At 45.2% G+C, this 19,978-nt stretch overlaps 1 long non-coding RNA gene across 1 annotated transcript; it reads left to right on the forward strand.

Moving 5' to 3' along the window:
- Positions 1-626: 626 nt before the first annotated feature.
- Positions 627-15,366, forward strand: LOC102756605. Its single transcript, XR_435119.2, has 5 exons — positions 627-800; positions 1,834-1,930; positions 11,122-11,214; positions 13,734-13,880; positions 14,107-15,366. It is a non-coding gene; the product is annotated as an uncharacterized LOC102756605 (long non-coding RNA).
- The last annotated feature ends 4,612 nt before the right edge of the window (positions 15,367-19,978 follow it).

Raw genomic sequence — 19,978 nt, forward strand, 5'->3', positions numbered from 1 at the left:
AGTGGGATCACTGGGTCAAATGGCAGTTCCATTTTTAACTTTTTGCGGAAACTCCATACTGTCTTCATAGTGGCTGCACCAGCAGTGCACGAGTGTTCCCTTTTCTCCGCATACTCTCCAGCACTTGTCATTTGTGGATTTGTTGATGATAGCCATTCTGGCAGGTGTGAGATGGTACCTCATTGTTATTTTGAAGGGTTACTTTTTTATATGTACCAATCAATAGATTTTCAAATGCACACCATGTCCGGGGGAGGTTGGCTAGATACCCCAAAAGCCATCTTATGCATAAAGAACTATTGTCATTGGTCTGTCCATTTGTCCAAAACCAACTTTCTTTCAGCCCAGGAAGAACCGCTGAGCCAGGTTGGTATCTTGAGATTGGTTCCTATTTAAAACAAATTGGATTTTAAGATTTGAAACACATTTTAACAGAATTTTGGATTTGAATACATTGATTTGCACATGCAATTGTACTTAATTTGAATGTAATAAATAATTAACTCAAGAGTCTGTATTTGAACTCTGGGCTGTAACAGCAGTTTTTAATTTCCAGGCAGTCAGTGAGTTATGATAAACTCCATCAGCTGTTGCTCACTGCTTTTTCCCAGCATACACTTCCCTTCTGTATGCCGGTGTCACTCTTAGCTGTGTTGGCTTGATTTTTCAACAGCTGGTGCCAGCTTTTTCACCAAAACCACCTGAGCAACGCTGTGGTTTTTGTACTGCGGGGACTGAGTCAGCTACACATTTCCTGGTTCTACTTGGAGTTTGGATTTCTCTGAAAGGCATTCAGACATGTGAGTTAACAAAACTTTATACTGAATCAGGTCCTCCCACCCAGGCATTAGTGCACAGGTCCCCAACCATTGCTCCCGGGCGACCTGATTGGAAAAGTGAAAGGGTTGTGGAAAATGAAAGAGACTAAGATGCAGAAATCTCATCTGGAGGTTGGGTTTGTCTATGATAATCTAGGCAAAACTTTTATTCCCAGATTGCAGTCTATAATTCCCAGGTTGATTTTGACTTATTTTATTTGGGCTGTGGTGTTTTCAAAAATTGTAAAATTTATGTAAAATCTGAATCTCTTGACAAAATCACAAGATTGGGCCCCTTAGAACAGTGCCTGGAGCTGAATAGCAGCTGTCATCTTCACAGGAGACATGTGCTCTCCGTTCTCCCACAGCTTCCACCAGTTTCTATTGGACTGGCTCACGTATTGGCCCCTGAGGGCACTTCAGTTAGTGAACCCTAGTTTAATCTCCTTGGGTGTCCATTTTCTTTTGTGCTTCATTTCTTGAACACTACCTGTGTGCTCAGCCTACATTAATTATGCTGCATGCGTCATCTTTAGTTCTCACAGTGGTCCTGTAAGAGAGAGATATTTTATTCCCATCTTATACATAGAGAAACTTCCCCAAATTATAGCGTGTGGAGCTGGAATTGCAGCTGGGGAGCCGGTGGCTGGAGCTCTCAGCCACTTGGCTTTGCAGTGTCATCTGCTCTAACCTACGTGGCGTGCTGTCCGCTGCAGTAACAGACTTGGGAGTGCTTTGGAAACATAAGGGACTTTTTAAAGTCAGACATTTCTGTAGTGTGTGTCTTATTTGCAACACGTAATCAAAGAAGCTAAGAAAATTTCTGGGGTGGGATGAATGTAACTTCAGCTACCTCATTACTTTACACATGAAGAAAGCAGTCCTCCTTTTACAATGCAAGCAGTTAGGTCCAGACCTTCTCTAGCACTGAGCTGACAATGAATGAAAGACCAGGTTTTATGGTATTTTAACTGCTTTCAAGTATTGTTGTAAAAACCCGTTACGTTATTTGCAGAAATTCCGCTTGCCTTTTCCATCATCTGATTTTCTAGCTGATATCATTGGACTGCAGAAGAAACGAACAACTGGGGATCTGTCCAAGAAAATCACAGGTATGGCGGTGACTCTGGTTTGATCTGTTCATTCTAGAAGGTATTGAGTAGATTTATCAGTCATTTTTATTCCTGCAAGCACCAAAGCTAACCTCTAACTAATTAAGCAGGAAGCAATTTTTTAAAGGGAAAAATAGGCAATATCCAGGGAGATTAGACAACAGAAATCACAGCTAGCATTTCATGCCTCAGAGCCATCTGGCTATGTTAGAGTTCAGGCTTTCTCTGGTGATCACTGGCCTTGGACTCTTAGGAATTACTGTGAATACTTTTTAAACTGTCACTGGGTCTTTGTACTTCCAAGTGCACAGATGGGACTGACGTAAAGGCCACCTTACGACTAAGGGACACTGTTCCTCTCACAGTGGCGAGTAAGCAGGAGGTTTAGGTGCCGGCCAGCTGAGAGGTACATGTCCATGACAGCAATGCTTTCCAAACTGTGGGCTGTGTCCCATGAGCAAATTAGAGCTAACCTGTTTTGGGGCGGGAAGGAGGTGAGTGGTGGAATAGAATAGAACTTATCAGACTTCATTACACATAGTAAGGTACGTGTTGTTCATTGATGCTCTTTCTGTTTTCCCAAATAGTTGAATAGTTGCACTCAAGTGACGTGGAAAAGCAGTGAGGAATAACCAGTGATTCCTTCCATCTCCTTCAGGACTGTGCTTCCTACCACCCTCTGTCTCCAAGGCACCTAACTTCCTACCTGCCCATTACTTTCCTGCCCAGTAGATGCCCTCCTCTGAATTGGAGCTGTGTTTGCTTGAACTTGAACTGTATTATAAACATTTTTTAGTAAATCACAGAGTAGTCATTATGAGACTCAAAGCTTATGTAAAAATGGCGAGTTGTGAAAGAAAAGATATCAGGAAAAATAAATTTGGTATGACTGCAGATGTTGGGGATGATTGGATAAGGAGGGAATGGTGAGAGATAAGGCTTGAGGGATAGGTTAAAGCCATGTCCTATAGGTGGTAAAGGCCATGGGAAGGACTTTGGAGTTTATTATGTAGACATTGAGGAGTCAGAGTTTATGGCTATTTCGCTGTCTTCTTAAAGATTTTCCTTTGTTTTCTCATCTTAAATAGCAAAGTTGCCAAGGTATCGTCTATAGCAGTGATGGCGAACTCATTTTTTTGGTTGATTTTTCTCTGCTAAAGGCATTTAAATATATAAAATAAATATCAAAAATATAAGTCTTTGTTTTACTATGGTTGCAAATATCAGAAAATTTCTATATGTGACACGGCACCAGAGTTAAGTTAGTGTTTTTCAAAATGCTGACACACGGAGCTCAAAAGGTTTGCCATCACTGGTCTATAGCTCTCTGATCTTCTTTCCAAGATTATATAACACTCTTCTGTGGATAATTCTATATTTTTACTTCTAGGCCTGCTGTCCCAGATTCCAGGCCTGCATTTTTGATAGCCTGCTGGATGTTGCTACTTGGACATTTCTCAATCATAACATAACTAAAAGCATTTTTCTCACCCCTGAATAATAGGCTCCCATCTTCTAATCCCCTTTTCTGTTGGTACCATTTTTCTCTTAAGGCATCAGTATATGCCACTTCCCCTCCCAGGAACTTTCTTTTGTTCCCCATTATGTCTTGAATGATGGCCTAAAGTGCCAACTCTTGAGCCAGACATGCACAGTGGTCTACAATTTACTTTTACACTCTTCTCTCAGCTTTGTTACCTGTGCTGCTCTCCTACACAGATTTTTTGTTTTTCCCCCAAGTGGTCTAGTTACTGTCATACCAACTGTGCTTTGTATATTTCTGTCTTTCCTGGAATGCCTCTTTCTACTTAGGAGACTAGCTTTTTTTGGTTGCAAGGACCAGAAACTCATTCAGGCCACCTTAAGTGAGAGGGGCATTGTTGGAAGGAAACCGGTGCTAGGAAGCCATCAGGAGTCTGAAATGCCTCGAGTGAGGAGCTGCTCGCTATCCCTCTCAGGGCCTGTGTGCGGGGCCAGCTCAGCCAAGGGTTCGGTGAGCCTGAGTGGGGGTGGGCAGCGAAGGATGTAGAAAAGACAGACAGAGAGAATAAGCTGGGTCTAGGTGGATCTCCTGTGCCTGGCTGAGGCCACAGAGAGAGACCCAGAGGCAAGCTGAGCCTTTGTTTTATAGCCAGAGGTAAACAAGGTAGTGGTCATCATAGTTACAATGTTTTTGTGGGTTTCGCTTGTTTTGGCAGCACTTGCTGCATCTCCCTCAGCCCATCAGCTACCCAGATAAAATCTAGGGAGCAGCATAAGGTCAAGCTTAATTATGCTAAGAGGGCTGTGCCCTCTAAGCTGGGACTCGTTTGTGGCTTTGCCAACAGGTCAGTTCCAGGCTTAACACCACAGCCGTACCCTACTGGGCGGCTTCTCTTTTCTGTTCTCTTCTAACTGGTCAGTTTTCTGCCTTTCCTGGTTCAATTCTGGAAGCAAGCAGTCTGACCAGCTTAGCTGCCATTGTCACTTTTGAACATGTCCTAAGCTAGGCTGGTGCTTTAGTAAGTGCCTAAGGGTGGAGTAGATTTTGCTAGAATGGGCTGTTCGGAGTGACAGGCACTATAATGGATGGGTCTGACATACCAATCGTATGAATTCTTCCTTCAAGACCCAACTAATCTTTTTTTTCTCTCGAACAATCTCCGACCACCCCAGCCAGTGTATTCTCTTCCTTTTCCTTTTATAGCTGTTGTTATTATAGGCTGTTTGGAACTTGTTTTCTCTTTGTGTTCCTATAACTGTATTAGAGTGCAAGCTCCTTAAAAGTTGGGCTTGGGTCTTGCACATCTTTTGATTTTCTCCATATTTACCCTTCACAACATTATGAGCCAAGTCCTCTGAGATCTCTTAAACATAAACTGAATGGAATACATTCAAATGTCCTTCTCGTTTCAGGGGTTTTACATTCTGCCAGTTAAAAAGTCAGCATCAACCTGCAGAATGACCCCATCATTCAAAAGTATGGCTCTAAGAAAATGGGCTTGACCAACGCCTGCTCACTAAGGAGGAAATGAAAAGATTTCACTTTCCAGTACAAGGCTGGTTTGGATCTAATTTGATGTTGGTAACAATGTAAGAATATCTAGCAGTTTATTTTTTAAAAAATATATTTTATTGACTTTTTACAGAGAAGAAGGGAGAGGGATAGAGAGTTAGAAACATCGATGAGAGAGAAATATCGATCAGCTGCCTCCTGCACGCCCCCCAGTGGGGATGTGCCAGCAACCAAGGTACATGCCCTTGACTGGAATCAAACCTGGGACCCTTCAGTCCGCAGGCCGACGCTCTATCCATTGAGCCAAACCGGTTCGGCATAGCAGTTTATTTAAAAACACTAGAGGCCTGGTGCACAAAAATCTATGCACTCGGGGGGAGGAGGGGGTCCCTCAGCCCGGCCTGTGCCCTCTTGTAGTCTGGGACCCCTCGGAGGATGACCTGCTGGCGTAGGCCCGCTCCCAGGGGAATTGGGCCTAACCTAAGCTGGCAGTCAGACATACCTCTGGCAGCCCGGGAGCCCTCGGGGGATGTCCACTTGCCAGCAGGGAGCTGATGGCTGTTTGTAGGATGGTCCCCCAGTGGGGACCCTCACCCCATGGAGGTTTGGCCAGCCTGGATGAGGGGCTGATGGCTGTTTTCAGGCTTGCCACACCCCCTTTAGGGTCAGGGGTTCCTACTGGGCTGCCTGGCCAGTCTGGATGAGGGGCTGAGGGCGTTTTGCAGTCTGGCCAAGCCCCCGGGCGACGGAAGCTCCCAGCCTCTCCTTTTTTCTCTTCTTTTTTTATTCTGAGATTTATTTACCTTCTATAATTGAAACTTTGTAGCCTTGAGTGGAGCTCAGAGCTGGCCATAGCAGGCGGGAAGCTTGGCTTCCCCCATCACTGGAGCAACCAAGCCTCCTGCTTGCTCCAGCTCCGTGGCTGCCGGCAGCCATCTTGGTTGGGTTAATTTGCATACAGTTGCTCTGATTGGCTGGTGGGCGTGGCTTAAGGCATAGCAAAGGTATGGTCAATTTGCATGTTTGTCTTTTATTAGATTAGACTAGAGGCCCGGTGCACAAAAATTTGTGCACTCGGGGGGAAGGGGGGTCCCTCAGCCTGGCCTGTGTTCTCTCGCAGTCTGGGACCCCTCAGGGGATGACACCTGCTGGCTTAGGCCTGCTCCCTGGGGAATTGGGCCTAAGATGGCAATCAGACATCCCTCTGGCAGCCCAGCAGCCCTCAGGGGATGTCCACTTGCCAGCGGGGAGCAGGCCTAAGCTGCAGTCGGACATCCTTAGCGCTGCTGAGGAGGCAGGAGAGGCTCCCACCACCACCGCTGTACTGGCAGCCATCAGCCTGGCTTGTGCCTGAGCAGAGCTCCCCCATGTGGGAGTGCACTGACCACCAGAGGGCAGCTCCTGTATTGAGCGTCTGCCCCCTGGTGGTCAGTGTGTGTCATAGTGACCAGTCATTCCCAGTTTTTCTGCTGTTAGGGTCAGTTTGCATATTACCCTGTTACTACATAGAATAGAGGCCTGGTGCACGGGTGGGGACTGGCTGGTTTTCCCTGAAGGGTGTTCCGGATCAGGGTGGGGGTCCCGCTTGGGTGCCTGGCCAGCCTGGATGAGGGGCTGATGGCTGTTTGCAGCTGGTCACACCCCCTTCAGGGTGGGGGTCCCCACTGGGGTGCCTGGCCAGTCTGGGTGAGGGGCTGAGGGCCGTTTTCAGGCTGGCGGGTGACTGAAGCTCCCAACCTCTTTTTCTTTTCTTTTTTTTTATTTTTTTATTCTGGGATTTATTTATTTTCTATGGCTGTCACTGGAGCTGAGAGCCAGCTTTAGCTCTGAGGCTCGGCTCCAGCTCTGAGGCCTCCTCTGCTGAAAGCAGGTGTCTGGGCTTTGTTTAGCTTCTATAATTGAAACATTGTTGCAACTCCAGCTCAGAGGCCCGGCCTGCTGAAAGCAGGTTTCTGGGGATTGTTTATCTTCTATAATTGCAACATAGTTGCCTAGAGTGCAGCTCAGAGCTGGGCGGCGGCAGGCGGGGAACCTTGGCTTCTTCCGTCACTGGAGCAAGCAAGCCTCCTGTTCGCTTCAGCTGCCTGGCTGCTGGCCGCCATCTTGGTTGGCAGTTAATTTGCATATTGCCCTGATTAGCCAATGGGAAGCGTGTCAGAGGTACGGTTAATTACCATGTTTGTCTGTTATTAGATAGGATTACTGGTGAAAGTTCTTTTTTTTCTTTTAAATATATTTTATTGATTTTTTACAGAGAGGAAGGGAGAGAGATAGAGAGTTAGAAACATCGATGAGAGAGAAACATCGATCAGCTGCCTCCTGCACATTTCCCGCTGGGGATGTGCCTGCAACCCAGGTACATGCCTTTGACCGGAACTGAACCTGGGACCATTCAGTCTGCAGGCCGACGCTCTATCCACTGAGCCAAACCGGTTTCAGCATGAACGTTCTTTTTTGAGGGGCTGCTTTCCAAGTGACTTGTTCTATCTTCTTTTAATGGGGAATTGAAACATTTCCTACAGTGTAGGATGTGTACCATGGTTGATAAAGTGTTGAATTGAGGTAGTACATGAACATGACCTTAACTAGCATTGAAATATTTAATCTGAAAGTTATTCCTTTTTCAGTTTTCTTTCATTTCTTCTTAGTATATTAAAAAGTTAGTATGTCTTTAACACCTCTCCAATACTTCTAAGCCACCCCACCTCCATTTTCTTCAATGAATAGAGCAGGTCTGGGCTCAGCCTTGGTTGGTTATGTAGAAGGAATTGAATAAAAGTGATTTGATTTCTTTTTTAAAAATTTTATTTGTTAATCCTCACCTGAGGATATTTTTTCCATTGACAGAAAGAGTGGAAGTAAGTGTGGTTGAGAGAGAGAGAAAAACATTGATGTAAGAGAGACATGTGGATTGGTTGCCTCCTGCACCTGCTGGGGATCCAACCTGCAACCCAGGTAGGTTCCTATGACCAGGAATCGAACCCAAGACCCTTTGATGCACAGGCCAACACTCTATCCATCGAGCATCACTGGCCAGTGCTCATTTTATTTTATTACCTCTTAATCACAACAGTGATGTTAAATTTCTGTGTGTGTGTGTTTTTAATAAAACAGCTCTGTTGAAATATAATTAACCTACCATACAATTCACCCACTTAAAGTCTACAGTTCAAATAAATAAAAGTACACAGTTTAATAGTTTTTACTATGTTTTTCAAGAGTTTTATAGCCATCACCACACTCAACTTTAGGATACTTTCATCACCCCCAAAGAAACACCATACTATTGTTTCTCCCACAATGCCCTTGGCCCTAGTCAACCACTAATCTACTTTCTTTCTTTCTTTTTTTCTAGAGAGGAAGGGAGAGGGATAGAGAGTTAGAAACATTGATGAGAGAGAAACATTGATCAGCTGCCTCCTGCACACCCCCTACTGGGAATGTGCACGCAACCAAGGTACATGCCCTTGACCGGAATCAAACCTGGAACCCTTGAGTCCGCAGGTCGACACTCTGTCCACTCAGCCAAACAGGTTAGGGCACACTAATCTACTTTCTGTCTAGATTTACCTCCTGTGAACATTTCGTGTAAATGGAATCGTTGTCTTTTGTGACTGGCTTTTTTCATTTAACATGAAGTTTCAAGGTTCATCCATGTTGTAACATGTATCAGTACTTCATTTATTTTCATTCTCAGTCTATCTGATGTAGGAATATGCCACATTTGATTCATTTGTTCATCAGTTGGTGGACATTGGGGTTGTTTCCGCTTTTTGGCTTTTATGAGTGAGTAATGCCGCTGTGGACATTTAGGTGCTAGTTTTTGTTTGGACATATGTTTTCATTTTTCTTGGGTATATATTATACCAAGGAGTGGCACTGCTGGGTCACTGAGTAACTGTGTGTTGAACCTTTTGAGGAACTACCAGACTATTTTCCAAAGGAGCTGCGCTGTTTCCCACTCCCACCAGCAGTGGGTGAGGGTTGCAATTTCTGCACATTCTTACCAACACTTATTATTCTCTGTCCTTTTTATTACACTCTTTGTAGTGGGTGTGAAGTAGTATCATTGTGGTTTTGATTTGCAGTTCTCTGATGGCTGATGATGTTAACCATCTACCTTTTCCTCTGCTTATTGGAAATCTTTTCAGATCCTGTGTCCATTTTAAAAAATATATATTTTTATTGATTTCAGAGAGGAAGGGAGAGGGAGAGATAGAAACATTAGTGGGGAGAGAGAATCATTGATTGGCTGCCTCCTGCACGCCCCCCACTGGGGATTGACTCTGCAACCTGGGCATGTGCCCTGACCGGGAATCGAACCGTGACCTCCTGGTTCATAGGTCGATGCTCAACCATAGAGACGCAGCTGGGCCTGTGTCCATTTTCTAAAAATATTTTTTAATTTTATTGATTTTTTTAGGGAGAGGGATAGAGATAGAAACATCAATGCAGTTCTCTGATGGCTGATGATGTTGACTATCTTTTCCTCTGCTTATTGGCCATTTGCATATCTTTTCAGATTCTGTGTATATTTTTTTAAAAAATATTTATTTTGATTTTTAGGGAGAGGAATAGAGAGATAGAAACATCAAGGAGAGAGAAATATTGATTGGCTGCCTCCTACATGCCCCCATGGGGGATCAAGCTTGCAACCCGGGCATGTGCCCTGACTGGGAATTGAAAGAATGACCAATTGGTTCATGGGTGGATGCTCAACCTCTGAGCTAGAGCCTGACCTGTGTCCATTTTTTAATTGGGCTGTCTATTATTAGTTTTGAGTTATTAGAGATCTTTATATATTCTGGAAACAAATTTCCTTTTAAGGTTAATTTATTTAAGTGAAAAAGCTCTCTGTAAAATGGTTTATATACATAGGATTTCCATGAGGCGGGGATTGGGTGGGGTGGGGCGGGTGCTCACCCTGGTGCCCTGCCTCCGGCCCAGCGAGCAGGGAAGGAGACTGCACTGCCCGCCTTTTATTGAGTTAGGGTGCATAACAGTTCAGCCTAGGCCCGTGGCTGAACTTCTGTAGGGAGTTTTCAGGCTATACTTCAGAAAATGGAAGCACATTTCTAGACAGAGATTTCAGAGAGATTTTCAGGGTAGAGTTGGGTGCAGGGTGCACTGGTGAATATTACATAAACCTTTTGCTTATCATGAAATCCTTTTAGATTTCTGCTAGTACAGAATCTCATCCCCCCTTTTTCTTGCTTGGTTTAGAAAAGAAAAATGCCACATCAAGTCATTTGCATGCTTTATTCATCCTTCCTTGGAAATGGTCTAGTGACTGGATTTAGCCATAATTTAGTTATAATCTCTTTTCTAATAGGAGGAAGAATTGTTACTTGGTAACTGTCAGGAAGTCCAGGCATGCCCTAGTCTTTCCTATAACAGCAACCTACATTACCCTCCCAGAATCTGAAAGTCAGTGGAGGAAAACTTGAAGACAGATTGTCTCTTATTTAATCTACTCGTGACCAGGTGCACAGATTCGTGCACGTTGAAAGGAAATGAATTAGAAGGTGGCCGGTGGGGCAGGACTGGGCGAGATGGGCTGGACACACCCTGGAGTCAACCTTCCATGGTCCCTCCCTGGCCAGCCGCACCTGGGGTGGCGCCATGGCTCGAAGGGCATCTGCAGAGTGAGTGGGGTCCCTCGGCCTGGCCTGCAGGGATCAGACTGAAATCAGCTCCCTGAAATCCCTCGAGGGGTCCCGGAGTGCAAGAGGGCACGCTGCAAAGCAGCTGTGGTACAGGGTGTGGAACGCAAATGCAAGTGTGCAGTAACCAGATTCAGGGCCGACAGTGTCCCAGCAACAACATAACCCACGGCCGGAGGTGGAATCACGCGGTCCCATGAGGAATCGGGCTCCCTTTTTTTTGGTTTTGGGGTGTGTCACCCGAGAATCGCTGCTGCCAAATTACTGCAGCTCGGCAGCTCCTGCGTTGAGCGTCTGTCCCGATGGTCAGTGTGTGTCATAGCGACTGGTTGGACAGTCGGACACTTAGCGTGTTAGCCTTTTATATGTATATATATATAGATAGATATATAGATAGATAGATTTAGATATTTCAAGTGTCTCACTTAAAGAATGTGTCCAGCAAATGTGTTATTTCAGCTTTCCCAAGGGGAGCCTAACGATATTTACCATCTCTGGTTCTAAAGACAATATCTTATTCCCTTTCCTCCTAGGTTTTCCTGAGTGTGCAAACTTTGTACCTACCAAATGTAATGGTTCTGTAACAGACAAAAGTTGGTCCTCTCTTTGGACTTGACTGTGAAATGGTAAGTACTTTTTCAACTGGAGTATTGCAAACTGGGGTCTAGTCTATGATGTCTTGAGTCGAATGCACCAGTGAACCAGTGCATTCAGTTCCAGGATCATTTTCAATAACTGAAAGCAGACCCTTTCACTTACATTTTAGAAAACGTAGATCTATGCTCTAGGATGAAGACCAAATATCACATAACTTTTCTCTAGTTGCTATGTTAATGAAACCTTTGTACATTACTCCTGTCTTTTGACCAAGTGCTTTGTTTTCTTGGAGCCTTTGCCTCACTCATAATCAGTTAGGCTTAGTTTTGTACATTTAAGATCCGAAGTAGGATTTCCCTGCTTAAGCTCCCTTGTGTTTTACTTTTCCTAATTAGTAAGTCACCCTTCAATGACATTGCAACCCGTCACACAGTGTGTAGATGACAGTTTCTCAGTTCTTAACCGAGTGGCCAAGAGCTAAAGTTTCTGAGTCTGTCCTATCACGGTGTGTTCCTGGCTTTGCCTGTTGATGGCTGTGTCATCTTGGACAAATTCTCTAACCTCCTCAGCCTCAGCTTTTTTCTCTGGAGTGAGGATGACAATAGAGGCTACTGCAAAGGATTATTGTGAGGTGGTGTAACACAATGGCTGAGTCCTGCATAGATGATAATACAGTGTGCTAATATATAATAACTTATTAGTGGTACTTAGCAGAATACTGGGATGAAGTATACATTCAATAAATGATAGTTATGATTGATGTTATTACCATTTGTCTTCCTTAAGCACATCCTCCCCAGAGAAATTGTACTGTGTTGGTCACCTTAAGTATAATGCTCAGCAGCCTGCCTACCTTTAATTTCATTCAGAATGGATCCTCGGGTCAGCAAAAGACTGCTGTTGTCACAGGGACCCCAGTAGATGAGGGTAGGTGGCAGCTGACAGCCTGGATAACGGCCGTGTCACAGTTCCACAGTGCCTCAGCCTGCCTACGTCCTGGTCTTTCAGTGCCTCCCGAGGGGGAGAGAGCGAACGTGCATCTCACTTGTTGCTGGAGGAGTGGCTGTGTTATGCATGAACGTGTTAAACCTGACCAAAAGATTTTGGACTACCTCACCGGGTAATTTCCCCCTTCCCCTTAGCTTTCCCTAGAGCTGTCAGACTAAAGTGGAATGAGCCTTCACAGAAGAGCCTGTAGCTTCTCTTTCGTTAGGTCTGACCTACTTATATATTATCAACGAAAAGGCTGGGGCACCACGACTGCAAATTTGAATCCTGAAATTGCACAGTGCCAGCGTCTAATGCCATTACCCTCCTTGCTCTCTAATCTTCCCGTGACCTCAAATCAACAGACTATTACCTTCCTTGTCATAGAATTCCTTAGTTGTAACCATTATCTAGCAACTGCCAAACCGCTGGAGCTTTGCTTTCTGATAAGACCTCATCTGAAGAATCTATAAATCGCCATTGGGCATTCAAATGACCTAAGAGGTTAGTCTGACCTGACCTCAAAAGCCCAAACAAAACCAAGTGTTTTCATAACAAATTTGAAGCTAAAAGATCTTTATTTTTTCAGAGATGAGCATGTAACATCACATGTACACAATACAGTGATTAGGCAGAGAAAAGCCAATGGAGCCTTTCTCCTTCTGCCCACTGCAGTTGCAGTTACAGATCCATGCTCACAGAGGCACCAAGAGGCCATCATGATGGCAAAGACTGTCCTGGGTCCTGGCCGGTAGCTCGGTGGGAGCGTTGCCCCATGTGCCGGGGTTGCGCGTTGGATCCCTGGTCAGGGCACATACAAGAATCAGCCAATGATGCATAATTAAAGTGAAACAGCAAATCTGTTTCTCGTTCTCTCTCTCCAAAAGTCAGTAACATTTTAAGAAAGACTGTTAGCAGACAGGAAAATTAGACAGCATTCATAGAGAACAGTCATGGTACGTGTAAATGTGTTTGTCACAGAATTGCAAAATCGGGGGATATCTGAAAAGTAGGGGATTGGTTAAATAAAATATGGTAATATCCATATAATGGAATATTCTGTACCTTTTTAAAAGGATGTGCTGAAATAGGTTTATTGATGTGAAAACTTGTTCATGATATACGGCAAATGATAAAATCATGTTATTAAAGTAGCATATGCATTTTTACGATTTTTTTTCTTGTGTGTGCCCTGACCGGGGAGCGAACCCATAACCTTGGTGTATCATTGGGACTGTTAGAAATTCTCTCACCTATGTTGCAGGAATGACACTAACACTTGAAACTGGGCTGGCAAGGCGAATTCACTCCTGCACAGTAGGGTGCTGGTGCAGCTGAAGTGATGAGGCAGCACATGTCCAGTAGGGTTTCATTTCCTGACTCAGGTCTGCCTTGCCCCTCACTCTGATCTCTAACTTGATTGGTGAGGGCTCAAAGCTCAGGTCCCCATTATTGCGCGATTGGCTAATTCAGAGGAAGGGGAGGGGTAAGACAGAGCCTAAGATGGCCTCTCCTGAGGGTCTGATGGTCATGTCACTGTGGCTCCATATGCTTTCCACAGGCTGCACTCCCACCAACAGTGCAGAGGGCTCCCTTTCACCGCCTCCTCACCGGCACTGGCTTGTGGATTTGTTGATGGTCACCACTCTGACCATTGTGAGGGGATATCTCATCATGGTCTCAATTTGCATCTCTCTGATTAATGACGGTGAGTATCTTATATGTGTGTTGACCATCTGTATGTTCTCTTTGGAGAATTGTCTATTCCTGTCTTTTGCCCATTTTTAAATTGGATTATTTTGGTGTTGAGTTTTATAATTTTGGCTATTAATCCCTTATCAGATATATCATTGATACATATGTTCTCCCATTGTGGGTTGACTTTTCCTTTGCTGAGAAAAAACTCTTTAGTTTGATGCGTGCATTACTGCCAGAAGCGCAGCGCACCTCTAGACCAGGCTGCCCAACCCGAATCCTGCTTTCCTAGATTCTGCTGTATAACCTCATCTCAGTGCTGGGGATAATGACCCAGATCTCACAGGACCGCTGTGAAGGTGAGAGCATGCACTCACAACACGTGTTGTATAAAGTATGGAGGTTAGAGAAGAGTGTGTTTATGTAGAAGGAAATATGCAAGAACATGCATAGGCTTGGAACAAAAACTGGGCAGACTATAAGCCAAGATTATCACAGTATTTATCTCTGGTTATGGGATCGGCAGATTAAGTTTTACCCAATGTTTTTCTGTGCGTAGCATCAGTATAGTGCTTTTATAATTAGAAAAAAAACTCTACTCAAAATTAACTGTCAAGTTTGGGCATTTGAGGCAGTGTTTAACCCTTTACATGGAACTTCTCAGGGACCTGGCCCTGTGGAAGTTGGGAGCCAGGAGCCAAACTGAAGGGCTGGATTTGGGTTGAGACACTGCAACTTGGAGCTCCTTGGAGAGGCAGGTTCCCGGGCACAGTGCCCGCTGCAGCCCTGAGAGCACTGATGCCAGCAGCTCTGCTGGGCTCCTGCCCGCTGGCCTCCAAAGCAATGGGAGCTGGGCTGCCGCGTCCCTCTGGAGAAGCTAGACCTGGGGACGCGAGTGTCTGCCTTTGGGTGTGGACAGGCCTGGCTGGTGCTTCAGCTACACTCCTGAGAGAGGCACTTAACCTCGTTTGAGTCCATTTCCTCAGCTGTATAAAATGAGAATGTCATACTTTCAAGAATTATTGTAAAAATTTAAAGCTCGTTTGTGGAAATTGACAGAATAGTGTGCTATAGGAATTATTTTCCCTCTCTGAGCCTCCGTTTCCTCACGTTTACAAAGGGACATTAATACCTACTTCACAAATGATGGGAAGCCCGCCTTGTCAGTAAGGCACACTATACTGGATCCTCTTCCACGTATGAGAGCACAGCACGTTAGAGCTCCCTCTGCTCCCAGGACTAGCCTGGCAGTAGCAGGCAGTTTCCTTCTGGATTGGGGATCGGAGGTCCCTCATGGGCCCCGGCTCCAGAACTCTGCAGAAATGGGCAGGACCACAGACCTCTGGGGTCCTAGTTTGTACACACTCTCTCACGGACACTCCCACCTTTTGGAAGCCAAGGCTGCCTCTTGCAAAACACACATTCCACACCTAAGGGCATCTGTGCATTTCCTCTCCCACACCCTCTGGACGGCCATGCCCAGCTGCCAAGGCGGCTGCTGGAGGGCGTTCACAGAACTCTTCTGGCCTCCTCACCGCAGTGGGGTTGTTCAGGGCACTCGGCCATGGTCATCTCCCTTTCCTTTTGCGCCTTTTTGTAAATAACCTCTTCCCTATTATAAGGAAACCCATTAATGAAGACTTGAAAAATACAAGTTAAAATCACATCTAGTCCCACCCGAGTTGACTGTCACTATTTTACCATTTTCTGTCATACTTTCCCATTATTCAAAAGCAGAGTTGTTAATAGCGGCCGATATTCCAACACGTTGCCGTGCGCCCATTGCTAACCGTTCCCTGTGCCGCGGAAGTGGATCCCGAGTGAGGCTGCCACTACGTCTGCGCCCCTGCATCTCTGGCACATACTGTATCGTGAAAAATCCCTAGAAGTGAAATTATTGGGTTAAAGAGTAGGAACACATAAGGTTTTTTTTTTGATTCCAGAAAAGTTTTTCATGGACATGTTTCAAATATTTGCCAATTTGATAAGCCAACAATAGTTTTCATCATAGGTTTACTTTCTGGGTTTTCTGAATACCCTTTAGATATGTATCTATGATTTGTTCCAGAAGCTTTTTGACTGTTTTTCTTCAGTGAGTTATCAATATCCTTTGCCCATATTTTAGTTAAGTACTTTTCCATACTGAGTTTTTAAGGTCTAACGGATTGTGTCTATCTGTCAATTGCAAAAATGTTTCCAATTTGTTTAAGTTTTAGAAGTTTGTTCTTTTATGATTTCTTCCTTCCCTATTTTGCTTAGATAGTCTTGATACAGAGATCAATTTAATACCAACAAGTATATACATTTTTAATGGTTAAACTTACTATGGCATATCTTTATTCCTTCTGGAATTTATTTTGGCTGTGACAACTCTTCCCCAAATATTTAGATTTTACCCAATTACCTATCTTTACTTACCCATTAAAACAAAATGCCTCCTTTATTATGTAAGTCCATGTATACAAGAGCCTGTGTCGTATTTTTCTTGCCTTGTCATACACTAGTTCCACATTATTCTGTAGCTTCATATTTTAATTTACTAGCAATTTCAGTAGCACCTCCCAAAATAAACACAGGCAGGGCCCATGGAGCGTCCCCATCAGTATGGGGATTATGAAACACGATCTTTAGATGCGTGGCTGCTGACGGCACTGCCGCCATATTCCACTAGGCCTTTCTAAAGTTCAAACCAGGGAAGGGCCTTATGGCTTTCCTAAGACAGGGCATCCTCAGGAATCAGAGCAAAGGAAAGGAAATGGAAGGATTAGCCTGGCTCCTGGCCTTCCCTTCCCTTCCCAGGCAGACCAAGCCTTCTGGTCCTAGAGCTAGAGAATGGCTTCCGGTCAGCTCAGGCATTGCCTTGGCTGGACTGAGGAGGGGCGCGGCCAGGGCGCAGCGACTGATGGACTCAGCACCACTGCAGTGTGTGCTAGTGCGCCTTTCTTGCTAGAAAAAGTCCACTGCAGTTAAGCTCATCTGATAATTGTGTGCAGAAGCTGCTTGCCCATCACTGAACTGAAATGTGTATTTCAGCAACTACACTTTGAGTAGTTCTGGGCTCTGTACAAGCACTTAATTCTTCACTTTATTCCCCACACCTCAATTTGTAAGGCCTGGTGTGTGTGTGGGAAGGAGGGGGCATGTGCAGAAGACAGGAGCCCAGGAACGAAATGAGTACATGCTCTGGAGGTTTACTTTTCAAATGAGGGGAAAAACCACCCTCTAGATTTCCTTCCAAACTCAACCTGGAGGAAAAATCCCAGCTCACTGAGAAAACTTCATAACCCTCTTCTTAGCTGGAGAGGACACAGCCCTGACTCCCAGCCCCTTCCCACCAGGAAGGAAAAGGAAAAGCACTCTCACCCCACCACTGCACCGAACTGATTTTAGGAGATGCCAACAGGAGGCTGGCAATCTTTGGGAAGGCCACTAGGGACTCCTTCCCTGAATATAAACAGGAACCAGACAGAAAACACACTGAAAGGAGGCGAAAGGCATGAGCAGTCTGCCCTAGTCAGACTCCTATGTAAGAGCCAGACAGGACATCAGGAATCATGCTAGCCTAAGCCAGTGGTTCTCAACCTTCCTGATGCCGCGACCCTTTAATACAGTTCCTCATGTTGTGGTGACCCCCAATTTCATTGCTACAAATTGAACATAATTAAAGCATAGTGATTAATCAGAAAAACAACATGTAATTGTATGTGTTTTCTGATGGTCTTAGGCAACCCCTGTGAAAGGGTTGTTTGACCCCCAAAGGGGTTGCGACCCACAGGTTGAGAACCGCTGGTCTAAGCCTTCCATCTCCCCCAAATCTGGCAGAGGGGAGTCAGGCTATAAGGGGGCAGTGGCCTGGGCATGTGTGCCATGATCCTGGATCCTGGATTCCCTGATGACTCACCTGACATCCTTTCAGAAACCTTAGACTTATGCTTTATAAACACTTCCTGTGTAAAGCCTAACACTAACGGAAATAACAGTCTTCTGATTTCACAGATGAGAAAAAGGAAACCGATTTCACTCACCTGACATAGGTAACCCAGCAGCGGCACCTGACAGTTCAGCTGGTCTCTTTTGCCTCAATCACTGCCAACATGGCAGCCACCCATTCAGCACAGAGCTCAAACTTACTTCTTATTCCTCATGGGAACCCAGCCATTTGCTGAGGTCAGACTTATTTAGGGAGTGGCCATGAGGGCTTGTTTGCTTTTGCCTGAAATACTGGGACCCCAAAGGCAATGAACTCGGTGAGTGGGAGCGTCTGGGTCCTATACTATCTGGACTTTCCTAAGCACAGGAACTGCTATCCAATATCACGTTGGAAGAGCTTCCAGGGGTAAATCTTGCCCAAGAATAAAGCCAGTTTTTTTATTGTTTTTTCCAGAACTGTCAAGTAAACAAATTTATTAAAAGCAACAGCAGGTAACCTTCCAAATAAAAGACCATCAAAAGAAATAATGTAGACAAAGACAAAAAATGTGTGTAACAAGTTAATAAAAATATTCAGTGGGCCATTTGGAGAGCATAACAGTGCAGAGAATACAAACAAAAGTTTTGATTTCGGTCAACAAGTTTGTACAACCTCAAGAAACACACTGATCACAAACCAAGAGGAATCCACAAAGGTGGAGGGTCACGTGAGTAGTGGACTCATCACCTCAGCGGGGTAAGGCAGGGTGTCGTAGACCAACTCACCCAAGCCCCCTTTGCCTACTGCTTCAAATTCCCCCTGTGAAACCTAGAATCATTCATTAGTGCAACGGGTACGAGCAATTAATCCCAGACTCTGGGCTGGGACCAGGTCAGAGGGAAGACACTTTTCCCAGAATAAATGAATGCTGGGGGAACCCCAGCAGCTGAACGGCTTCCTTTGGCAATATCCAAGACCTGTGCTGGAAGTGGGGAGGGAGTGGGCAGTGAAAGTGGGAAGTGCGAGAGTAGGCTGAGCTTCCAAGAGGAGCAGGGAGGATGTGATGGCCAGCACCTGATCTGAAACAGCACCTAATGGCCACTCAAAGCCATCGGAACCATCTTGGTTGCTGAACCAGAGCTCAAGCATGTTTTGTCCCTCAGTATGGAAAACACCTCTAGAGCCTCCCTGACAGGCAGGTTACACTAAATAAATGCCACAATTACAGCTTCCCATAGGAATCAGCTGCAGGGAGGGGTGGGAACCCCCCAGTACGATTCAGAAAAACAGACTGGAGGACAAGGGGGCAATTGCACATGTCCTCAAATGCGTCCCAAAGTACACTTGACAAATCACTATGTGATGACTGTGCAGAGTCCTTTCAGCTGGCATCCGTTACCAAGACGGTTAAGTCCTACTAACCAGAGATGCAAGAAAAATGGAAACACAGGCAGCTAACAAAACTAGCCTGGTAGCACTCCCTCCAGCCTCACCTAGTAATTGTGTAACTGGGTCTACTTCTGGGCTGCATTGCACTGAAGACACTTTCAGTGCAGCATACACACAGTGCTAAGTACAGATCTGCTTTCGTTTTTAAGCTTTTAGACCCAAGTCCTTATCCCAGTAACTCCCCACCTCTGTTTAACACAATCTGGCCGAGTCTAATATATGAGGCCACCTGAACTGTGGAGTCCCACTCCTGGGCGCCCAGGACTGTTTTAGAGACCGACTAATACTGCGTGGCATTGAGGACAATGCCTGTATATCTTCAACTGGATTTCCTCGACCTGGGAGCTTGGTTGAAATTTGGATCTTCACTCAGCTCTAGATTTTCTTACCAAAATTCGGTATGGAGTCTTGGAACCAACTCATACAAGTGGGTGCATTCAGCATGGATGAGGGGGCACTGCTGAGCCTCATTACAGGAGGCCGGATTAACGATATATTCAAATGTGCAGGGATGGGGAAGAGCAACTCCATGAAGTAACACCATCTCATACAGCTTACTAATTGCTAAAGAAACGGCACAGAAGCTCACAAAACCGTTTGCCAAAACCAGCTCATTTTAATTCAGTTTGTAGTTGCCCTCAGATCTTTGCCTATTTTCAAAATGGCATCCGCATCCTGCCCTCTCCACACCTGCCCCCTGGTGGAGGCAAGGCTGCCCTGGCTTGGCTGAGGGGCCTGCATTTGGCCTCTTC

The sequence above is a fragment of the Myotis davidii genome, unplaced genomic scaffold (genome assembly GCF_000327345.1).
Source record: "Myotis davidii unplaced genomic scaffold, ASM32734v1 scaffold970, whole genome shotgun sequence".
In the NCBI taxonomy this organism is placed as follows: Eukaryota; Metazoa; Chordata; class Mammalia; order Chiroptera; family Vespertilionidae; genus Myotis; species Myotis davidii.